This window comes from Chelonoidis abingdonii, chromosome 1, assembly GCF_003597395.2.
Source record: "Chelonoidis abingdonii isolate Lonesome George chromosome 1, CheloAbing_2.0, whole genome shotgun sequence".
NCBI lineage: Eukaryota > Metazoa > Chordata > Testudines > Testudinidae > Chelonoidis > Chelonoidis abingdonii.
Window position 1 is genome coordinate 203331400 of NC_133769.1, and position 24855 is coordinate 203356254.

Here is a 24855-nt window from a genome sequence, read left to right on the forward strand (position 1 = left end):
AGTGCAATGGTGTCCTGATCCATTATAGGGGTCCACAGGCATTAATAGTAATAAAAAATAAGATTGTCTCTTTTAGGCACAGCCAGAAAGGATCCAGTCCAAGAGGTGAATATAGCTGAGTTGCTCGGTAATAGTGACAGTAATGTCATTAAATGTAACATGCTTGTGTGTGTGTAGGGGGGAAATACCAGAGAAATCCACCACGGGAACATACAACTTCAAAAAAAGGAACTACATTAAAAATTGAGGAAGCTAGTTAAACAGAAATTAAAAGGAACAGTCGCAAGTGTGAAAATGCCTGCAAGCTGCATGGAAACTATTTAAAAACACTGTAAAGAAGATCAAGCTAAATGAATATCCCAAATAAAAATAAATAGTAAGAGAAATTTAAAAAAAATGCTATCATGGCTAAGCAACATCATAAAAAAGGCAGTTATAGACAAAGAGATATCCTTTAAAAATTGGAAGTCAAATCTTACTGAGGAAAATAGAAAGGAGCATAAACTCGGGCAAGTCAGGTGTAAAAAAATATAATTAGGCAGGCCAAAAAAGAATTTGAAGAGCAACTAGCAAAAGATACAAAAACTAACAGCAATTTATTTCTTTAAAGTACAACAGAAGCAGGAAGCCTGCCAAATGATCAGTGGGGCCACTCAAGGATCGAGGTGCTAAAGGAGCACTCAAGAAAGATAAGGCTGATGCAGAGAAGCTAAATGAATACTTTTCATCTGTCTACACTGCAGAGGATGAGAGAGAGAGTCCCATACCTGAGCCATTTATCTTAGGTGACAAATCTGAGGAACTGTCCCAGACTGAGGTATCAATAAAGGAGGTTTTGGAACAAACTGATAAAGTTTAAACAGTAATAAGCCACCAGGACTAGATGGTATTCACCCAAGAGTTCTGAAGGAATCCAAATATGAAACTACTAACAGAACTACTAACTGTGGTATGTAACCTATCGCTTAAATCAGCCTCTGTACCAGATGGCTGGAAGGCAGCTTATGTAATGCTACTTCTTAAAAAAGTCTCCAGAGGGGATCCTGGCAATTAAAGGTCAGTAAGCCCAGGTTCAGTGCTAAGCAAATTGGGTGAAACTATGGTAAAGAACAGAATGATCAGACATATAGATGAACACAATATGTTGGGGAAGAGTCAACTTGGCTTTTGTAAAGGGAAATCATGCCTCACCAATCTACTAGAGTTCTTTGAGGGGGTCAACAAGTCTGTGGACAATGGTGATCCAGTGGACATAGTGCACGTGGACTTTCAGAAAGCCTTTGACAAGGTCCCTCAACAAAGGCTCTTAAGTAAAGTAAACCATCCTGGGATTAGAAGGAAGGTCCTCTGATTAGTAACTGGTTAAAAGATAGAAAACAAAGGGCAGGAATAAATGGTCAGTTTTCACAGTGAAGAGAGGTAAACAGTGGGGTCCCCCAAGAATCTGTACTGGAACCAGTGCTGGTCAACATATTGACCTTAAAAGAAGGGGTAAACAAGGAGGTTTGCAGACAATACAAAATTACATGAAGTAGTTAAGTGCATGGCTGACTATGAAAAGTTACAAAGGGGATCTTACAAAACTGGGTGACTGGGCAACAAAGTGGTAGATGAAATTGAGTGTTGATAAATGTAAAGTAAAGCACATTGGAAAACATAATCCTAACTATATATACACAATGATGGGGTCTAAATTAGCTATTACCATTTAAGAAAGCAATTTTGGAGTCATTGTGAATAGTTCTCTGAAAACATCTGCTCAGTGTGCAACAGCAGTCAAAAAAGCTAACCAAATGTTTGAAACTATTATAAAGGGGTAGATAATACAACAGAAAATATCATAATGTTACTATATAGATCCATGATGCACCCATACTTTGAATACCGTATGCAGTTCTGGTAGCCTCATCTCAAAAATATATATATTAGAATTGGAAAAAGTACAGAGAAGGGCAACAAATTGGTTAGGGGTATGGAACAGTTCCTATACAAGGAGAGATTAAGAAGATTGGGACTGTTCATCTTAGAAAAAAGATAACTAAGCAGGGATATGATAGAAGTTTATAAAATCGTGAATGATGTGGAAAAATTGAATAAGGAAGTGTTATTCATCTCTTCACATAACCCAAGAACCAGGGTCACCCAATGAAATTAATAGGTGGCAGGTTTAAAACAAACATTAGGAAGTACTGTGGAACTTGTTGCCAGGGGATGTTGTAAAGGCCAAAACTATAACAGGGTTCTAAAAAACTGACCATTTATTCCTGCCCTTTGTTTTCTATCTTTTAACCAGGGTTCTAAGAAGAATTAGATAAGCTCATGGAGGATAAGTCAAGCAGTGGCTATTAGCCAAGATGGTCAGGGACGCAACCCCATACTCTGGGTGTCCCTAAACTCCTGACTGCCAGAAACTGGAGCTGGACAACGGGGGATGGATCAACCAATAATTGCCCTGTTCTGCTCATTCCCACTGAAGCATCTGGCACTGGCCACTGCCAGAAGACAGGATAGTGGGCTAGATGGACCATTGGTCTGGTCCATTATGGTCATTTTTTTGTCTTATGAAAGCTACACTGCCCCAGGAGAGCACCAGAAGAACTGAGCCTCAGAGACATGCAGTAATGCTGGTATGGGGACAGAACAATTTGCAACCCCCCCTTCTGGGGTGCAGCTCTCTCTCCATCCACCCATCACACTGCCAGGCAACATGCAGGGAGTAGAAGACTGGCTCCACTCATTCCTCACCTACTCTCTGCTCTGTTGCTCCCAGGGGAGCTGTGCTTCTGTGATTGTGACTGTGACTGTGAATCCGGGGGGCCCTTATATACATGGAGTAGGGAGTCCTTACTCTCTCCTACTCCCCTGAATGGCCACAAATTAATAGGCAAGGGCAGGATCTAGCTCAGATTGTGCAATGTGCAAGCTGTACATTGGCCACCTGCAGTTGGAACCAGTGAAATGTGTAACAGAATTATGGGATACAACCAAATCAATCAAAATACTAGGAGAATAACCAGAAATCCTATGGCCCAAAGGATAATAATGCAGTAATTACAGTGCCAGATAAATTGGTGAAGCAAGAACTGAATTCACAGCAGACATGGAAACGCAATGACCATTCCCTGACGGTAATGACAGGAGGCAGATGAGCAATGTATAACAGGAAGAAAACAGATGCAAAGGAAAATGAAGCAGCTTTCCATTGTTTCAAGACATTAAACCACTAAAACAATAAATACTGTGCCACTGCAATAACAGGTTCTCAGCAGCAGGGAAGTAAGAAACAGTCACACGCCAAGAATGAGAGAAAACTGACAAATTAGAAAGACTAAAAAGAAACAAAGTCCCTAAGCACTATTTTTTTTAACCAGGAGATAATCTATGATTAGCCTTTCTAAACCTCTATTTAAGAGCACCACAGTCAATGGACATCATCATCATTTAAACACACTATTACATATAATAGCAAAGTCATAAAATTACACCTCCAGGATAAAAGTAGCTTAGGTAGGATAATCAGCTAACACAAGAAAACACAAGCAGTCACAGATCATAATGTCATGTCCAGTTGATGAAAGGCTGAAGAGGGTCTCAGTTTTAAAGTACTTAGGAAATGTTTGAATTCTCAAACTGTAAAGACAGGAATATGCCTTGCAGCACCAGCTATAGATAAGTTTGCAAAACAATTTCAGTTGTAATCCCTGTTTTCACATACTCATAATGAGTTTGCAACAAAAAAATGCCCCTTTTGAGGGGAAATCTTCCATGCTTGGGTTTCTGCCCCAAAGACAATTTTACTGGAAAATTTCAGCAAAATTGCCCCACTTTTCTTGAGTTCTGAAATGATTAAATAAATACACTTTTCCTATTTAAAAAATGGCCCCACCCCCAGTGCAGATAACTCCAAGAGGAGTGAACTTGGAAACTTGAAACACAACAAAATTGATATGAGGTTTAGAAAACATATCCCATGAGAAAAGGTTGAAAGGACTGGGCACGTTTAGTCTAGAGAAGAGAAGGCTGCAGGGGTACATCACAAGAGTCCATAAATCTGTAAAAGGTTGTTTTAAAGAGGATGGTGATCAATTGTTCTCAATGTCCAATGAGATTAGGACAAGAGATGAAGGCTGCTCTAAGCCTGGGCAGCCCCATCGTGAGAATTAGGGAGCCATGACTGGCTCCCTGGCAGCCCCCAATCTTTGCTGCATCGAGAATCTGGGACAATAAATACACACCGTGACACTAATAGTCACAATGATATTAATAGTATTGTTATTGGGAGATAATTTCTCACTCCTTGCCAGAGGATGTTGCGCAGGTCAAGACTATAACAGGATTAAAAAAAGAACTAGATAAATTCATGGTGCATAGTTCCATCAATGGCTATTAACCAGGATGGGCAGGGATAGTGTCTGTAGCCTCTGTTTGCCAGAAGCTGGGAATGGGCAACAGGGGATGGATCACTTGATGATTATCTGTTTTGTTCATTCCCTCTGGGGCACCTGGCATTGGCCACTGTCGGAAGACAGGACACTTGGCTAGATGGATATATTGGTCTGACCCAGTATGGCCATTCTTAAGTCTCCATGACCATATATCCTTGATTCACATAGAAACTACTGCGCCTGATAAAATAAATGAAGGAATAAATCCTGCTGATAACATCGTGACAGCTATGAAAATAACATGGATCACCATTGTACATACAGTATATGACGCTTCAGTTGACTATCATATATATAGTCCTTCCAAATAACTGAATATATATTTTAAAATTCATATTCAGCAGAGGCTTCAACCCTCGACTAATTATTCTCTGGTGCTCTGATCCCTTACGGTTCAAACTAACATGGCTGAAAATGTCTCTTTTTATTTGGCTTGGTGTTTAGCTGGATTGTTTGGTTGCCTTGACTTTATACCATTTCTGGATAAGTAACATTTATTGCTGCTTCCCATGCCAGCCCCTTCATGTAGTGATTTAGAAGAGTGTTCAGTGCACACAGGTTCACATTCTTCCTTTAAATTCATCCAGTATCTCAGCAATAGGGTTAACTTCAACCCTCCAGATAAATCCCACTCTTAGGTTTCATTTGCACACTTTCAGTACTTGATTAATTAAGTTAAAATGAGTCCCTGTTATTTTGTGTCTCGTGTTTCGTGGAGAAGTTTTATAACTGGACCGTGAACAAATATTTAACCCAAGCCCTAGAAGTTTGTGATTTAAATGGCACTCGCCATGTTTCACATCTGAACCCAACAATTTGCTGTATATGAAACATTAAGATGCAGTAATGAAAAGTTCTTTATTTAAACCTGGTTTTAGAAAGGAAAATACCCTGATTCTCATTAACACTAAAATAATTTTGTATATCTCTGGTGATGGAAAGGGGCCTTAAAGTGAGCATAAATGTCATTTGCACTATTTTTGGTCCATTTCCCTGGCTACAGTGGTATAAAATGGACTCAGTGTACATATAACCGTATAACTTAAAGTTTTTGAAGTTAGAAAACAATCTATAAGGGTATGCATGTGGATGTGATTTTCAAAGGCACCTAAGGGATTTAGGAGGACCATATCAATTGCCAAATGAAAGTCAATGGGACTTGTGCTGCTAGCTCCTTTAGGTGTGTTATTAAAAACTTTTCCATAAATGTATTATTGCTTCCAAACAGAACTAAACTTAAACTATGCACAGCAGATCTGACCCCTAAATTATGCAAAATTTGAGCTGCACCAAATATTTGAATAATATTTAATGTCTGAATTACACCTTAAATAATATTGGGAGTAAAATGTATGAAATTGATATAGGACTTATACCACCCATGAAAAACTACAGTACTTTCCCCCATTAAGTGCTGGCAATAGCATATATTTTGTTATGCACACTTCCCTCAATTTTACCATCTCATAGAAAACAAACCTCACTAACATTTTAAATACTTTGCACTTCTGTAGCATCTTCCATCAGAGAAAACTGAAGGGTTTTTGTACATAGTACTCTTTGAACGAGGGCAGTATTATTGTTCCCCGTTTTATAGAGGGGGAAACTGAGTCACCAAGCAGTTACTGGTAAGCGACTTGCCAGATTATACTCAAACACTGATGCTTCCTTCAACCTTCCCTCATCTCATCTCCTACCAAACAATCAGAAAACAACTGTACCACATGCAGACATTTTATACCCCCTCCCCAAAAGAGCAAATCGGAGATTCCATGAAGTCACTATTGTTATCAATTTTATATATAGTAGGTGCTCAGATACTGTGGTAATAAGCAGCAGCATGAACACTTAAAATAGATAGATAGACCTCTAATCTTGAGCTTTAGTCACTAGTATCCACTAACTCATCTTGTAGGACTATTGCGTACATTTTAGAGGTGGGTAAAAAATGAATTAATGATCTGACACTCCAGCTAGAATCTAGGGGACTCATAGATAAGCCCCAGATCGGAACCGCCGTGCAGCTCAAAAAAAGTTGATTTACAAAGTTTAGAAAAATCCAAACCATCTCCAGTTTTGCTCATTTCTATACAGAATTAGTTTTGAAATGGACTGTATTGTAGCTATATTGAAATATTTACTAGATTGCAATCCATTATTTATGTATAGAACTGGGTGAATAATAGATATTTTTAGTTTGCAGGCAATTCCAAAAAAATTAAATGTTTCATTATTTTCATAGCTCTATGCATAAGGACAAGATAACAGCCTATTAAACGTTTCAATATAGCTACATTACAGTATATTCAAAATGATTCAATAATTGACATATATATTTTATTTGAAATACCTGGAAACAAATTTGGTACCCTATGTATTGAGATCTGAGCAGAAGATGAATTGTCAGAAAAAAAACCCTCAGCATTTCAAAGGGTTACCTTTCTGTGTTTACCTTTTAAATTGCAAAGCAGCATTTCAGATAACTTGTGTACCTAACCTCTGTCTGTTTTCGATGCACATAACAATCATGCTGAGCGAAAAAACAAGTGGCATCCTAACTAAGAGACGCCATCTGAACCAACAGATATTTTTGCGATTACCTTTTAGTCCAGTGGTCTTGGGACTTAATCTGGGATTGGCACGTTTTTGTGCCTCGTCAAATGCCGATAAAAATTTCAGAATCTTCCCTTGTTGATCAACTGCAGGGTTTTCCAAAGCTGTATGCTTTTTGTCTTATTTTAGGAAAAAGAAGAATGTTATCACTTCTTTAAATGATTTATCTAAAATGTTTTCATACATATATAAAGACTGCCAAAATATAGATTATCCTCAAATTAAGAACTCACATAGCGCTGTCTCTGCATATATAAGTTAACCTTTCCTCATGTTCTTATGTCTGTAACCCAAGAAACGCATTGCATTTCCTAAAAGTGCAATTCTCAAACAGAGATTTAGAACAATTTACTCTTAATAGTTCAACTAAACTGAACAACTGGATATAAAAAGTTCAGTCATGATAAGCTTTCTGTCCATATTAGCCATGCATTAAAAGGATACACTATATTTGATGGGCCAGATCTTCAGCTTGTGTAAACTGGCATTGCTCAATTATCTTCAGTGAAACTATCCTAACGCATAGAAGCTGAGAATCTATCCCAAACATAATTAGCATTGTTCTTGTTATAGAGAAACAAATGGTCCTGCCATTGTTTTAATTAAATCGTATGAACTCTTTTTTCATTCAAATTCACTTATTACCTTAAAGCTTCATATAGTGCCAGCGTATTGCACTGTGGCACAGTGTGAGATGGCACTGCAGCATTGCTTACCTTCTTGAAGTTGCAGTTTTTCAGGCACCCCTGGGGAAGCAGATGCCTGAAAAGCTATAGAAACAACAGCAGCTATAAGAATGTGAATTAACACACTAGTTTCCATTGTAGCCAAATAGGATCTTTTGGGGTCCTACGTCTCTACTGTGAGCACCTTTCTACAAAGCTTGTCAGGACTCCTTCATCCACGTTTTCTGTCTGGTTGAACGAGCCATCCCAGCTACCTACCCACTTTTAAACCCCCTCTTCCCCTCATTACCTAGAGAACACGTTTCCAATCAAATTCCACTTTACTAACCGGCATTTTGACATTTGGCGACATGTCTTTCTATTTTTGGTGGTTTGCTTTGTGCCATTCTGATAATAGAGTTTCCAACGTCAGAGCTCTTTTCTATTCTTAAGCAAACACATTAACTTTGTGTTATTGCTGCTTGAACAGGAGAATCTCCCAAACATGTATGCACTCTTTGGAATGGAGTAAGGGGTCAGCTAACGGCAGTGCAGGAACTAGCCCTAGGTCTCACATTGTCTCCTTTCTGCATCTTAACAAGGATGCCAATTAAAGAGCAAAGATTTCAAACATCCCAGTGACGCCAGCGGTCGGCATAGCAAACAGCCAAGGAACAGAATAAACAGGAAAGTCTCCAGAGTAAGCCAAATCACCAGGACTAAATAAAAGTATGAGATAGATGCATGAGGATGAAGGCAGCCTGGAAAGATTTGTCAGAAGTGGGACCACGTCACTAAATATTTGGGGTGTTAATATCATTCCACCTACCAAGCCAAAAACTTTGCTCAGCTTGAGTCTTCTGACAGCTGAGTGCTTTCCATTGTATTACAGGCAGTCAATCAGCTTGGTAACACAAATTTCTGTAGGACAGCAAGACGGTTTCTTTCCACTGGCTGAATGGAATTCAAGTTTCATGCTATGTAATGTCTACACATAACTGCATGTTTGTTTATTTACTTTGCTATTTCACTCTGTGATGGGGTGTACAAACCCCATCATGGGGCAACAAGGGGTTAAGGAACTGCTCTGAGTCCAGTCAGCCCCACCCCACTGTCGCTGCAAGAGATGCACAGGCTGGAGGAGGAGTTAAAGGGCAGCAGAACAGCTGACTCGTGGGAAGGCCAGGGAAGAGAGCAGACTTGCAACTTGCAGCTCCTGAAGAAAAGCAGGGTAACTCCCACCAACAACTGCTCGAAGGTCTCTCTCTGAGGGAAGGGGGACCTGCTACAGATACACCCTTAGAGGGAGGCAATCCCCTCGCGCTCTCATGTGAACTTTGTTTGTTTGTGCTAATTCCCCATGTACTGTTCATGGACTATCCAGACAGGGGAGAGATCTGGAACTGACCTGGCTGGAAGGCTGAGTCACAGGAGGAGGTACCCTCTGAGCTGACCTCCTTCACATCTCCTTGCCACAGATAACAAACTTTGGACTATAATGGGGTAGTAGGACATATCCCAGGGAGGGCAGCCTTATGGAAAACCTGGGTGTCAAACACTAGAGGCTCGGCCCACAGCCTAGTGGAGTGGGAGGTCCTGGGCTCCCCTGCCAACCTCACCCCCCACCCCGGCATGTCAAAAGACTTAAGACCCTGACAACTAGATAATGCTCCCCACAAGCGCCATGCATCACACACTCATCACCATCAAATCTGAGCACTTCACAGACTTTGAGACATTTACCCTCAGAACTCCCCTGTGATGTAGGGAAATGTTATTATCCCTATTATACAGATAGGTAAATTGAGGCATGGAAGTTCAGAGCATTCCCCCAGGCTACACAAGTAGTTTATGGTATAGCTGAGAATGGAATCCATCTCTCCAGTACAGGGCCTTACCCACAAGACCTTTCTTCCTCTTTATATACTCTATGTTATATAAATACTCCTGGAAAGAGAAGCACTGTTGTTACTAAAATAAATAAATAAACCTTTCTGAAAGAAAACAGGCAACTTAAAAGCCTTTAATGATGTCTTCCTAATGCTCTGATCCTGTTTGAAACAGCAATAAGTCACCGTTGACTGTGGCACTTTTCATATGTTTTAGCAGGGCTCGCATGGCCAGTTAGTTCATGGCAGGCTATGGCGCTGTAGCTTTACATGGGAACTTGCCATGTACTAGATACCCATGTAGATAACCCCCCCTCCCCAGATTTGAGATAGATTTTAAGTACCTTGTGGTAACATTTTGCAAATGGTTGCAAAGGCTACTTAGTTTTACTGTACGCCTCTTTAATTTGTTACTGATCTCCAGCAAACAAGTGCTTGCTGTATGGAACTGATGCATATTATCCATTAAGCAGCTGTATCTTGAAGTAACTGGTGTGAGTACTGATCGTGCACAGACTAGCCAGCACTTTTGAGTGGTTAAGGAAGCAGCTAGAAAGCAACATGCAACCAAAGTGTTTTGACAGGCTCCCAGATGGCCTGTATGGGAAAAGAAACCTAAATTGCTCTTAACACAGGGTGGTGGTGGTGGGGAGCAATCTAGCTTTTATTTACTAGGAAAAGATCACTGCATTTACAAACAGGATTCCACAGTGTAGGAACACTTCATTGATGCATGATATTGTAGATTACTGATGTTTCAGAATATGAATGTCAACCCTTTTGAAATGTTCTGAAGAAAATTCTGTGCAGGGCTGCTTTCTTTTGTGACTCTTGCATAGAAATCTGACCTCTGACTTTAGCTATTATTTAGTTATTTGAACTTACAGTAATTAATAAACAAATCCTCTGATGCTGCACAAAATAGAATAGACTACAGCTCATCTCCCCTTAGCTGTGTTGGCTCTGCAGTGCTAACAAGAGGCAAAAACAGTGAAAACTTATTTTGGTCACTTAAATAAGTAATGCTGGAATACACATATTGAACAGAGCTGTAGGGGCTATTTTCACATAGTCACTTTTCAGGATAGAACTTTAAACTGTAACTCTTTAGACTGGCTGATGTCAAAGATTCCCATAATAGTGGGAATCAAAGAATCTAGCACAAGTTTGAACTCTAATATGGAATCTGGTAAAGCATGGAGTTGTTGACAGTATATCACGCCTCAGGACTTCCAGCTCCATTGCAACTGCCTATAAAGCATGGAAAGCTAGTTAGCCTGCTAGTTGAGGAGTCTGGAGACCTGATTTCAAGACCCTGCTCTGCTGCAGACTCCTTGTGTGGTGTCAGACAAGCTATTTAGGGTCTGAATTCCCCTTGGGGCTGAAAACATTTCCCTACCTCACCAGGGTGTTGGTAGGCGCAATACATCAAAGACTGAGGAGTTCATATACGACAGGGATTGGGGCCCTGTAAGTAGCTTAGACAGATAGAAATGTAATTTCCTAAATAGCCATGTATTTAAATTGTGGCTTTTTATTTTTCTGCAAGAAAAATATACTGTCTCCTATGAACAGTTAGAAAAATGCCCTTGTTTTATAATGAATGTATTAAATGACTTCTTTTTAAAGGCCCTGATCATGCAAACATGCACTCGCTCAGCTTTAAGCATGTGAGTAATCTCACTGAAGTCAATAGGACTGCTCATCGGCTGAACGCTGAGCATGTGTGTAAGCGTGTGCAAGATTGGAGCTAGAGATTCCTGGCCAGCTTCAGAAAAGCTGTTACAAACTGAAATCTCTCTGCACCTGATAAACCACTCAGGGATTCAGCCCATATAATGACAGCAGTGTCACCAGAACTCTCCCTAGGGATTACAGATTGGCACTTAAATGTAGCCAGAATCCTAGTGGCGTCAGCCATTTAGGGAGGAGCTAATTCAGTGTCCTCCTTAGCTCTTTTGACCAGACCTGCCCAGCTTTGAGAGCTGAGCTGGTTGCTTACAGCTTACCTCTTGCTATGATAGAGATTGCAATTTCTTCCTCTACCAAGGACCCCTGCAAAGAGACATTTTGTTATGCTGGCATTTCTTTATTGTCATGCCTGCTATGGAGGCCTTTCCATGGTTTTGATTATTGTGCCAGCCGGGTACATATATGCATCAGAGTGGATGGAACAGGTGAGTGTATGAACTATTGTCATTTGGATATTGGAAAAATGTAAATGACACAAAGCATCGAGTGTCTGCGGTGGAGGGCAGCAATATTTGTATAAAATCCAGAGAAGCGAATATAGTTAAAAATGTACAGCTGAGACCTAATGTATTTGGGAGTTGGCTAATAAATGTTACCTCAGAAAGAGGTTTAAGTTAAGTCCATTTTAGTGATTCCCCACTGATAGCTCTGAAGACCTCTGTGTATGCAGAGAACAGGTATAGCAGAGGAAGTGGTGACTAATGTGCTTAAGCTCTGAAATCAAGAAACAATTTTTGAGCTGAGAGGGCAGTTCAGTTTCTATTTCTGATCAAATCTTGGCCTCCATGTTGAGGCTGCTAACAATGGTGCTGTTAGTGCCACTTTTCATATGCACACAACAGTGGACCTAGAGATTACCAGCTCGTTTCTTGTGGCCCACCAACCATCCAGCAGGAGGTAACATCATTAATGTGGCAGGACATAGAGCTGATTCAGGCTGCAGCTAGTAAAAGTGGATCCTATGACCAGTCATTTGAGCAAACCAATCTCTTTACTTGCAGCTATAGAGCAGTTCACTTCTCCCTAGCAGTATGCAAGATTAAATGAGACACTAACTAACATTTTTACTTACAAATAATCTTGCCTTTAACTGGGTACAGAACCACAGCAGACATCCACTTCTCCTCAAATATCACTTTGCTGTAGCTAGCTCCCTTCCTCCCCAACTCAGTATCAGGATTTAGGTTGAAGGACGTCAGAAATTTACACCAGTGGTGTAACAATAGCAGGAACTTTGGAACAGGAACAAAAGTTACACATAGTGTTGTATGAAGGGGATCATTGTGAGCATTAACTGCAGTTGGAATCAGATAGGCAAGCCTGCAAGGTCTGGCCTGGCCATATAGATCTCAGCAACAAGTTAAGTAAAGTGTTTCCTGTCACTTAAATATTCTCCGGTATTTTTTCATGTTATAATAGCAAGATGGTAACAGATGTTACACCTGGCATCAAATCACTTTTCTCCCAAGCAGCTGCGAAGATAATTTCTTTCTCCTGAATTTGATCAAGATGGCGGTAACTATGAACTCAGTGGCAGTCTGACCCTGATTTCCTATGTCAACAGGCGTGATGAGTATAGACAGGACCTCTGACAGACATAAATTGTGCTGTGTGTGGATTGTCTTCTGCAGGCCCACGACATTAGCAGGAATGTTTTAAGCAAGACATGAGAAGGTCCCTTCCAGTCCTATGATTCTATGATTAGAGTTCGGTATATCCCCAGGGTCTGACTGTTTCTGACATTTCCCAAAGATCCTAATCCCTGATCATCTCCTTAACAACTGTTTTGCTCATAACAGACCTCCTCCTTCACCACTGTGACCTGGGACTTGTCTTGCTTCTTCTTTGGCTCCAGCTGAGTTTCATAGTCCTTTGCATTTATGCACACAGGACAGCTAATCACTTTTGCATCCTGTAACTTCCCTGTGTCTTCTCAGGTTGTTGAGATCCTATGTATGTTGTCTCATTTAGGGTTTAATATTTCAAAAGGCTCTAGAATTCCTATATTGGCTGGTATTATTTCCACAGCATTGCTGGCCAGGAGACCGAACCTGCTCCACCTCCTACCAGAACTAGCCTTTGTACGAAAGCATATTTTTCTGAAATCCTTTCCCTCTCCATTATAGCAATGGCAATTGTTAGTTCTAGCAAATATCCACATACCATCAAAGTTATGGTACTGGTGTGTTGCTCAGGGGATTGATAATGATGAACTATGGAGCCTCTCTCTATTAGGGTGCCAGTTCCTAGATAGATATCAAATCAGCACTGACCAAAAATCATTATTCTGGAAAGGCTGATCAGGGTCTATGATGGTGGTCTCAGTCGAGCTTCTAGAGGACAGCTATCCACGGCAAAAACACCAACACTGACACCCTGCTTGGCAGTCTCAGCAGAGGGACCAAGAACTGAATAAGTACGGCAGCTGATTTACCCCCTTCAGGTAGAGGTTATGGAAAAAGCACAGTAAGGGGCAGAGTGAGGGAAGCCGTCACTGCCAATGCTGTGTCTGTTTGGGGTAAGAATAGAAAACTGTATGCCTAGCACTGTCGCTCCAATGCCTTCTGCTAGCACTACTTTAGCTTTATAAAAAAGAAAAGAAAATGATGGATGAGACCCTGAGTCACAAATTATTACCAAGCTAGGTTCTGCAATGAGAGAATCAGAGGTGAAAGTAAGCTGGTACGGGCTGGTACGGAGGACCAGTAAGAAAAGGAGATTGACTGAGGGAGGGAGAGAGAAGCCTGCTCTCTGCATTAGAATAGTTTAAACTCAGCTGTTCCCTGATGGTTCAGCCCCGAGGGCTAGGTTTCTGGCATCCTTGTTAATTTCACTCACAGTAGCTGGGGGGAGGGGGTCAAGGGGAGGGTGTGTTTGACCATGACAGGGGCAGTCCTTGTCTGCCCCGGGGATGAGGGGATCTTGTCTCCAATACTAATATACACAATAAATCCAAGCATTTGGCTGCACAGTTTAAATCCAGAGCTAATAAAAGCAGGTGGAAGGGGAAAGCTCACTGTCATATTGGTTTCTCGTCTCTCCTTCCCCCTCCTCCAGCCAGGCTGCAGACAAGGCGCTGCATTCCTCCCTTCCCCAGCAGGGGTTTTCCTGTAGGCTCTAGCTTGCAGTAGGGACACTGGCTGAGATGCCTGCTGCTGCTGCCTGCAAAAGAACAGTTTAAACTCAGCTGTTCCCTGTGGAGTTCAGTGCTCAGAGTTAGGAACTGTTTCTGGCATCCTTGTTAATTTCACTCCCAGTTGTTGTTGGGTGTGTGTAACCATGGCAGAGGCAGTTCTTTTCTGCCCACGGGATGAGGGGATCTCCTAAACACAATCAAAACAGGAACCATTTCCAAGTTCAAATTTATCCCATTCCCTCCTCAGCAGAGGATCATAGTTGTGATGTCCAAACTGCTTGCAGATCCTCTTTGAAATGTTACTATTTAAAAAAAAACAGCACAAAAAACATGGAGAACATGGTGGAAAGATGTTTCATGGTGATTAGGGTTTATTTTGGGCAAAGCGATTTTGCTAAAGCAACTAAAGATTCACAGGGAAAGCAAATAGCCCCCATAGACAAAACCAAAAAGGAATTGGAGGGGAAAACTGAATATTCAGGGAAATTATTGTGCCTCCTTTGAAAGAAATAGTAGTTTTCATTCCACCCTCTTTATATATTGATTTAAACACCTGAAATGTCCTTAGGACACCGGATGCAATCTCAGATCTCTTTTTGTTGTGTCTTGATTGCAGAGTGCAGAGGCTGAAATTAACAAAACTTTCTCTAAATATCTTGTATATTTCATGAATGCTATCCCAGTTGTCCTTCATTCACCCCTGACTCCCCACCCCCACCCCCGGCTCCCTCTCTGGCTGGCTGGCTTTGGTTTTTGCCTTGGTTACTTACTCCTTGGCAGACCCTTGGCAGACCAGCTCTGCAGGCAGCAGCCCACAGGGACTGGTTGCTGGGGTCGCTGCTGGTTGGTGGCAGGCTGCAGCTGCATTGTTTGTGACACATTCATACACATATACATAAGTACAGTATGTATTACTATCCCGTGGGGAGGGCGCCAGTGCCCTTTTGAGGGGTGGCGGGACAGGGGAGACAGTATTTCTGCTGCTCCAGAGGTAAAAGTAAGCCGGTCCAGTCCGGTACAGGGTACCGGCAAGAGCCAGTATGCCGTTCTGGACTGCATCGACTTCCATTGTGGGGATTTAAAGGGCTTGGAGCTCCCCGAGGCTGAGCCCTTTAAATCCTGGCTGCATCTGAGATTTAAAGGGCTCAGAGCTCCCTGCCACTGCTGGCAGCCCAGAGCCCTTTGAATCCTGGCTGCGGCTGAGATCTAAAGGGCTCAGAGCTCCCCACCACTGCAGGCAGCCCAGAGCCCTTTAAATCCCGGCCGCAGCTCCGGTGGCTGGGCTGAAGCCAGGATTTAAAGGGCTCAGAGCTCCCCGCAGCTGCAGGCAGCCCAGAGTTCTTTAAATCCTGGCCGCAGCTGAGATTTAAAGGGCTCAGAGCTCCTCATGGCTGCAGGCAACCCAGAGCCCTTTGAATCCCTGCTGCGGCTCTGGCAGCCGGGCTGGGGCCAGGATTTAAAGGGCTCTGGGCTTCCCTCAGTGGCAGGAGCTCTGGGCCCTTTAAATCTCTGCCCCAGCCCCGCAAAGCTCGGGGTTCCCCCTGGCGGCTGGACAACCAGGCCCTTTAATTTTCCCCTGAGCCCTGGGGGGCTCCCAGCCACCTCTGCAGCTGGGAGCTCCTGGTTGATTTAAAGGCTCTGAGTCTCCCAGCCACAGCTGGTTCCCCAGGGCCTTTAAATCTTGAGAGGCCACGCCTCTTCCCGATGAAGTCACGCCCCTTCAGGACTCCGGCAGTACCGGTAAGTCCTGTAAGTTACTTTCACCCCTGGAGAGAATACACTGCAAGTGACCATCACTTTCCAAAGCTCATACAGAGAGAGTCGAGTTTAGAGGATGTGCCATTGCATGTCACAGAAATATACAAACTCCTGCTTTGTGTGACAAGTGGCATTGAAATAATAGTATTTTAAGGAGTGCACATATGAAAAGGCTGAGGCTGATGATGGTGAATGGCTCTGTGGGCCATTCTTTCATGTCACAGGTGGGACTGTGGGAACCTTAAATGGTCCTACTGGTGTTTTTATTTTTTCACTGTTGCCATTTTGCCAGAATACCCTTGAAACAGAAGAGGAAAATTCTGCCTTTTGTTACCCTAGTGTACATCAGAAGTAATTCCGCAGCTTAGTTGTGTTACTCTGGCCATACACTGTTATGAGAGCAGAACTGTGCCCCAAGTCTCAGCTTTTTCAAAGGTTCCTAAGAGATTTAGATGGCCAGATCTCATTGGGAGTCTCATCCCCTTAGGTTCCATGGCAAATCCTAGCCTAAGAGTCTCTCTCACAGATTTTTACACTGCTTCATATATATAAATAAAATAATTTGGAATATTTGAATATTATATGCATCTGTCCTCTGACCTCTCACAACAATATTTGATTAAAATGTTTCTTGTCATCCTCCCCCCACCCACTTTTTTCTTAGTCTTTTTAAAAAAGTATACAGTAGGAGTGTCTTTTTGGGCTGTATTTACTGCATTTGTGGAAGTCTTAGGCTTGGGCTACACCTACATAGTTACTTCGGTATAACTACATCGCTCAGGGATGTGAAGAATGCACACCCCGAATGACATAGGTATATTGACTTTAACCCCCTATGTAGCCAGCACTATGCTGGTGGGAGAGCTTCTCCCATCATCATAGCCACCATCTCTCATGGAGGTGGAGTTATCAAGCCAACAGGAGAGCTCTCTTGTTGGCTTAGAGCATCTTCACCAGAAATGCTACAGGAGCACAGCTGTATCAATATAAATGTATAGTGTAGCCCTGCCTTTATTTTAAAGAGAATTTTAACACTTGTGAAAGGTGCTGGCTGGCATAGGCTTTCTGATATCCCCAGGGGTGCTCGGCCCCTGCTCCACCCCAGGCCCCACTCCCACTCCACCCCTTCCCCCATGTCCCCACCCCTGCCCTGCCTTGCCTTCTGCCCATCCCCGTTCCACCCCACCCCACCTCTTCCCACCCCATTCTGCTCACGCCACAGAGCATGCCCCATCCTTCCTCTGCCTACTCCCCTCCAGAGCCTCCTGCATGCCGTTGGATGGCTGATCACGACAGGTTGGAGATACTGGGAGAGAGAGGGAGGAGCTGAATGGTGGGGCTGCTGGAGGGTGCTGAGCACCCACTATTTTTTTTCCAGGGATGCTCAGCTCTGGAGTACCCACGGAGTCAGTGCCTATGCTGGTTGGACAGCCCTGGTGAGAACTGTGCTCTGTGTAGCAGCAGAATACATACAGCATGGGCAATAGCAGAACAAGCTTCCCTGCTCTGCCCTGCCAATTTGACCCAGTACTGACTTGGAAAGGCCACTCCTAGGGGTCCATGTCTATTCAGCTCTTGACCACTCTGCAGAGATTCTCAACAAGAGTGTGTCACAAGGCAGGACTCCTCCCCAGCTTGCTCTTAGACAGTTTCATTGTTCATGCTTAAACAAACAGTGGCTCAGTTCACATGGTACATCTCAGGCTCTCACTGCCTCCCCTGCCTGGAGACTCAAGCAGTCCTGCAGCTTCCTAGTGCTCACTTCTGATGTACTGGTTCTCTCTGACCCTTTATAGCCCCAGATGCAGTCTCCATCCCCTTAACTGGCCTACCTGAGAGCACAGGGATGCTGTACCTCCTTCCATTACAGGGGCCAGTGACTATTACTGCTAATTGTGGGGCCTGTTAAATGAAATGAACACATCTCCACTAGGAACGGCGGGAGATCTTCATGAAGTATGGCCTTTGTTAAGCCAGGATGTGGATTTTGTTTGCCAGAATGATTTTTTTTTTTAAATCAGTTTTTGCTGTTTACAGATTGACAGGACAGGATGTTTGTTACAAAACATGTCTGCAGTTTGTCTGCCATCCCTGGATAATTTGCCTGATCACTTCAAAGGGTGGATTGGAATTTCTGGATCAGCACCACATGGACTTTGAATGCATTTATGCCAGCACTGCTTGGCCTATTACTTTTGTGTGTTTGCTCTTCAGGAACACCCATGGTAAACTGAGTTTCTCTCTGATTTGTCCTTTACTTCTTAGCGATGGGGCTGAATCAGAGCCCCCGAACTGAACCCCCTGTATTTTTGAGGGACAAGGTGGGGAAGGTAGTATCTTTTATCCAATCAACTTCTGTTGGGTTTTTGCATGATATATGGATCTGAGTCAGAACTTCACCAGCTAGTGCTCATCTCTAATTGATTTTAAAATTGCCTGGTTCCTCTTGGTGGTTCCATTTATAGAGATGGGCTTTACTACTGCAAACAAGCCAATGAACAAATTTATTTGTCATTTCTATTGATTCTGGGGAGGTGAAAATATGTCTGCACTTGAATGTATGCAAACATTTAACAAGCAGAACGCCACTAAGAGAAATGTTCTGATTGTCACCTGGATTGCTTTGTGCCTTTAGTCTGTGCAATTTGTGCTAGTTCTGGTTCCACCAGAGAAAATCACAAATCTTAGGTAGAGGCGGCTCTAGGTTTTTGCTGCCCCAAACACAGCAGGCAGGCTGCCTTTGGTGGCTTGCCTGCGGGAGGTCCGCCGAATCTGTGGGACCAGCGGCCCCTCTGCAGACATGCTGCCGAAGGCAACCTGCCTGCTGCCCTCGCGGTGACCGGCAGAGCGCTCCCCGCGGCTTGCCGCCCCAGGCACCTGCTTGGCGTGCTGGTGCCTGGAGCCGCCCCTGATCTCAGGGTCACCACATCAGACTTGATGGGATCCCACCCCACCCACATTGTCACAGCATTAAAACAGTCCTTAGAAACCTGCAGCCATGCAGACCAAGGATCACAGACTGCTGATTTCCCTGACCTCCAGACGTTAGGATCTGAAAGAGCTGGAGGCAACTACTGGGCAGTAATGTTCTGAATGTTGTCAGTGAAACAGGAATTGTGCTGCTTGCAAAGTACTTTAGAAGGCCTGTACAATGCTGAGCCATGGCATCTGATGCATAGCTGTGGCAACTGCCCTGTATAATCTTGCCAGAGAATTTATCCTATTTGCCTTAAGCCTGGAATTATAATCAGGTCTTGACTTCTTCAGAGCCTCCTTGCTCTGGGTTTTCAAAACCTGAAAATAAACCCTGAGACCCATTACCTTAGCACAAGGACTCTGCTGTATGGAGGGGAGTTTTTATAACCCTTTCCCATTTGGAAGTTTTTGATGGATTTTGATACTTTTGACCCACTCCCTTACTTCTTGAAATGTTACCCTGCATTGGCTTCCATGGTTCTGCCCTCTGGTGGTTCTCCTCCAACCTGTCTGATCATTCTTTCAGAGTTTCATTTTGTAGGTCATCCACTTCTCTTCTTCCTGTTTTCTGAAAGTGCCCCTAGAGGCTCCATCCTTGCCCCCCATCCTCCTTATCCTATTTCTAGGTGCTCCTAGCCACAAGCATGTCTTTAGCAACCACCCTTATACTGATAGCTCACCACTTCTGAGATGGATTTCTGAGTTATCTCCTTTCATCTGTTCTCAGCCTGTCTTCTGACATATCTGCAAGGATGTCCAGGCATTGTCTTAAACTCAGCCAGGGCCGGCTCCAGGCACCAGTGCAGCAAGCAGGTGCTTGGGGTGGCCAATACCAGTGGCCAATGCCAGATGCTTCAGAGACAATGAATAGAACAGGTAATCATCAAATGATCCACCACCTTTACTCTCTCCCTTCTTTTTCTGTCTCTGTGTACAGTGACATTATGCTCCCAGTCACTCAGGCCAATGATCTGGATGTCATCTTTACTTGGCCCTTTCACTGGACCCACATATTCATGCCTTTGTTACACATCATCTCTAAAATCTGACCTTTCCTCTCTATCCACACAGTCAAAACTCTCCTCCAAGTCCTCATCACTTCACATCTTGACTACTGAAACCACCTCTTTTCTGGACTAGATTACTGAACCTTGCTGGCTTCAACTCTGATCAGAATCCTGCTGCCAAAAGAATTTTCTTTGCTTGTCACTCTGACCACACTAATGCCCTCTTTGTTTCCCTTCACCCATTCCCCCTTCAACACTACATTACATACAACCTGTGTATCTTTTACCACATCACAATTTACACACACACCCCGATACCCTAAGTTGACCTACACACCTGTCATGACGTTGACCTTGCCAGCATTCACCGTCCTCCAGTCAGCCGCTCCCTCTGGGTTTTCTCCCATGCTGCCCAATGTGCATGGGGAAACTCCTTGATAAAATCCAAACAGCCACTAACTTCCTCATCCCTTCTTAAGACTCACCTGTCATGATGCCTACAATATCTGGCCTGCTGACCATGGCTAGGCAGAGCTAAGATGTGACCACTTTTCTCTTCCCCTTCTTTCCATGTCCTACTCCCTTCCTCTGTACTTTCCCAGAGGCTTGTTTGTTACTTTAAAAAAGTAACAAAATTGTGCCAGTTCTGCACTACGTTTGTTTGCATGTTTGCTGTATCCCCATCCACCTATCCTTTATCTCTGTGTTTCTTTAGATTGTAAGGCCTTCAGGGTGAGTTTTATCTCTTTTCTCTGTTCATACTGCATCTGGCACCATGGGGCATCCATCCTTATTGGGCCTTTTGCATGCTACTATAATACAAACATTTACCTTTAATAATAATGGAAGGACCAGAGTCTAGAAAACTTGTTCACTTAGTCTCAACCTCTAATTTCTTTTATGGTGCCCATTACCTTGCTCTCTCAGGCCCCAGTTTTGCCATGCTCACACTGCACAGAGTTAAAAATTACACAGATTACTCACAGTGTATAAAGTTATATACGAGCGTAAATCAGCATGTCAGTGCTGCCTCTCAATGATAAAGCACACACTCAAAGATATATAGTGTTATTCTGTCTCTTCCTTCGGACAGCAAGGCCTGGACTTAGTTTATTAGGATGCTTATTGTGGGAAGTCTAGGCCAAAAAGTGGCTTTTGCTTTTTGCTCTGCAGGCTCAGAGGTGCCTAGTCACTCTGCCTGTAAAATCCATATGGTCTCAATTATATCCCTGCTTTTTTCGCACTGAGTTTGTACTTCCCCCATTCCCGAATTAAAAGTTGTTTCATTGCATCAATCATCACTTGCTTTATTTTCAGCCCAAACGTATAGCAATGCTCAGATAGGCCACAAGGTGGCACTACATCACAACGGGCCACTTGTCTCTTCCGCATGTACAGAAGTAAAACAAAATCAGAGAAAAGTGTAGAGAAGGGGGACAGGATCCGTGGTTGAGATGTTCAAAGCAGTGTGGGAGAGTGAGCCACATGTTTTCCATTCATTTTAACAGAAGTTGCATGACTACATCCCCTTTGCTGCTGTGGAAACTGTTTAGCTAAATCCCTTGGCACTGCTTTGAATATCTCAACCACCATCATTCAGTACACTAGATTGAGATGGGTTTACCAACAAGGTCAATTAACTTTTTACTTAGTTCTATCCGAAAAAAGAAGCACGTGTTTATTCTTACTAGAGCCACCACTAAAACATTTCATTCATTCCCCTAGTTAGTTCGGTGTCACAGTTTATCCGATTTGGAGGCTCATGAACTATAGCTGGATCTGTGCAGCATGGTAGAGATCTGTCTGACTCGCAGTTGCAGTTTTCCATTCAGTGCTGGCACTAGTTACTAGTTCTTACAATGACCTTCTCAACTTAAACTCAGCAAGCCAGCTCCACGTGAACCAGGAAAATATCTGCTAAGCTCACAGACGACAAGCAAACTTTGCAAACACTTCTCCCAACTTTATTGATTTGCCAGCATGCCAAACAGCATTCAGATTCCCAGCACATAGCTCAGCTCTGTTTGAGAGGTTGGGCTTCCATTAAATTTAATTGCTGACAATTACTTATATTTGCTTCATTTCAGTTACTGTTGCTTTGTCAGTGCCACAATGCTTAAACTTCCAGTGGCTGATGATCAAGCCTTCGAAAGTGTAGTATAAGGATAACTCATGATATTTTAGATGTCTCTACTAGAACCTTTTGTCCAAAATGACCACAAAATGCTTCATAACTAGGCACTCAGAGTATTAGTGGAATGGGTAGTGGCCAACTGAGTGCCACACAGGGTGGAGAGAGGGGAAATTCTGATACCATAGCAAACCTTTGCTAGTGACATGGGTTTTTTTTTAATGTCCATACAGTGCAGGGAAGACCTCTGTTTTAAAGTCTCAGGCACCTTTTATTCACATAGTAAACAGCATGGCTCACAATGTATCTATTGCAAATAGATGAAGGACTGAGACAACAGTGCTAGGATTTGACCCTGATAGTCAAAGAAATCTCGATATTTCAAAGCAGATGCATAGAACCTTGAGTCATTCTTTATCTAACTAGATATTTACATGCCCCCCCACCCCACCCCGACGCTACAACCACTGTAGCATCTTGGTACATAACCATCATTAGTGCACACAGCCCCATGACACTCCTGTGAGGGAGGGAGGTATTAGTGCTCTAGTTTCACAGATGGGGAAATGAGGACCAGAGAGAGGTTAAATGATTTGCCCAAAGTCACCCTGAAAGACTACAGCAAAACTGGAAATTGAACTGAGGTCTCCTGAGTTCCAAGACACTGCCTTAACCACAAGACCATCTTTCCTCCATCTCAGCTGGGCTGATGCCTCATTTTCAGGGGAAGGAGCAGTGGTGGTGCTGTGCTTGTGCAATCATATCTTTTGGGGAAACACTGCTGAAATGAGGGGGATGAGAAGAAAAGAATAAAATCAGGTATAATATCAGGTAGCTGCCTAGGGTCCTTTGGGATCACCAGTTCTTGTCAACCAATAGCACAATAGTTTCCATATATCTGGGTTTAGGGTGACCAGATGTCCCAGTTTTATAGCGACAGTCCTGGTTTTTGGGTCTTTTTCTTATATAGGTTCCTATTCCTCCCCGCCTTCCTTCCGATTTTTCACATTTGCTGTCTGGTCACCCTATCTGGGCTGCTCTCTCTCTCTATATATATATAAACACAGACACACAGAGGTTTTAGCTCACTCACCATTTTAATCTTAGTAACTCCCCAATCTGAATGTATATTTCATGTGGTGTTTAACATGTGTAACAGCTTAGTATATGTTATTGTGAAATGACAAATCTATTGTATTAAGCACGTTGTGGAAACTGCTGTACCTTCCCAGAGTTAACAATGACTGCCCTCTAGTGGTGCAATTACCAACCACTTGTCTTTCTGCCTACAGGACTACATGGCACACTTCCTTCAGCAGTGTGTACTGTACACATACATAGCCCCCCTAACAGGGGTATCAATGGCAGCGTAGAAATGACACACAGCTTAGGCAAGTAGAGAAAAGATGCGCCTGAAGGGTGTAGGTACATCCTGGAGTACATACCCGACACAGCTCTCGACTCCCTCAAGCTGCACCTTCCTTTCTATGTTGCTATTTTTAGCAATGTAATGTCCTGCTGTTAGAGCTTCTCCTCTCAGCAGGGGAAGACTCTGGCAGCTCCCCACCGCTGGAGCCTTAACCTGCTGCCTCCTCTCTGTCAGAGCCTTTCACTGACACGCAGCTACATACTGCAGTGTGGATGCGGTGTGCTTTTCCCTGGAGTGCCTAGCACATGACGCGCTGCCACAAGCAGTGTGTAGTGTGGGTGTCATCTCAGAGGTTTGCTAGTGTAGTTTCTTAGTGTAGCAACCGCGAGCTGAGTTCACAGCAGGATAAAATAATGACTTCAGAGAGGAGGAGGAGGAGGGATGGTGACATTTTAAATGAAAACTGTAGCTCTGTAGTCTGCCCTGAGGAGTTAGTAAAGTTAATAACCACGTTAGGCACAAACACAGGAGAGCACGCTGGTGAGAGATTCACACAGCATAAATTGCTGCTTGAATGAAGAACAAGCAGGTCATGTTGCTTCATCAGGCCTTTATTACTCCAGCATCTTCAGTCCATGTGTACCAAACGTTTTGCCCTTCGATGCACGTGTTCAGCGCCTGCTGAAGTCAAGTAGTTCAAGAGTTTTTCAGTGGGAGACAAAAGCTTCTAAGGGCAGAATGTCTAAAGTTTAACGTCTTTGAAGTCTTAAGCAATGTTATTGCACTCTCACTTTGTTATTTCACACACTGGGTCTGTCTTCCCTCATCCTCTGTCTTCTCCTCCCCATTGCCCCCTGGCTTCTATGCTAGGTGTCTTCTCTGCCCTTTATGTTGTTTCTCTTTTTCTGGAGAGTTTCTCTAGCTTCTCGCCCGAAATCTGTAGTTTCTCACCTTTTCACTTCTTCCCACCCCTGTCTCCCCTTCCTGACGTCACAGTGTTTCCTTTAGAGCCTGATCCAAAGCCCACTAAGTCTGTGGGAGTTTTTCCATTGCCTCTAGTGGGTTTGGATCAGGTCCTTTGTTAGGGGACCCAGGTGGTCTGCAACTGACCTAT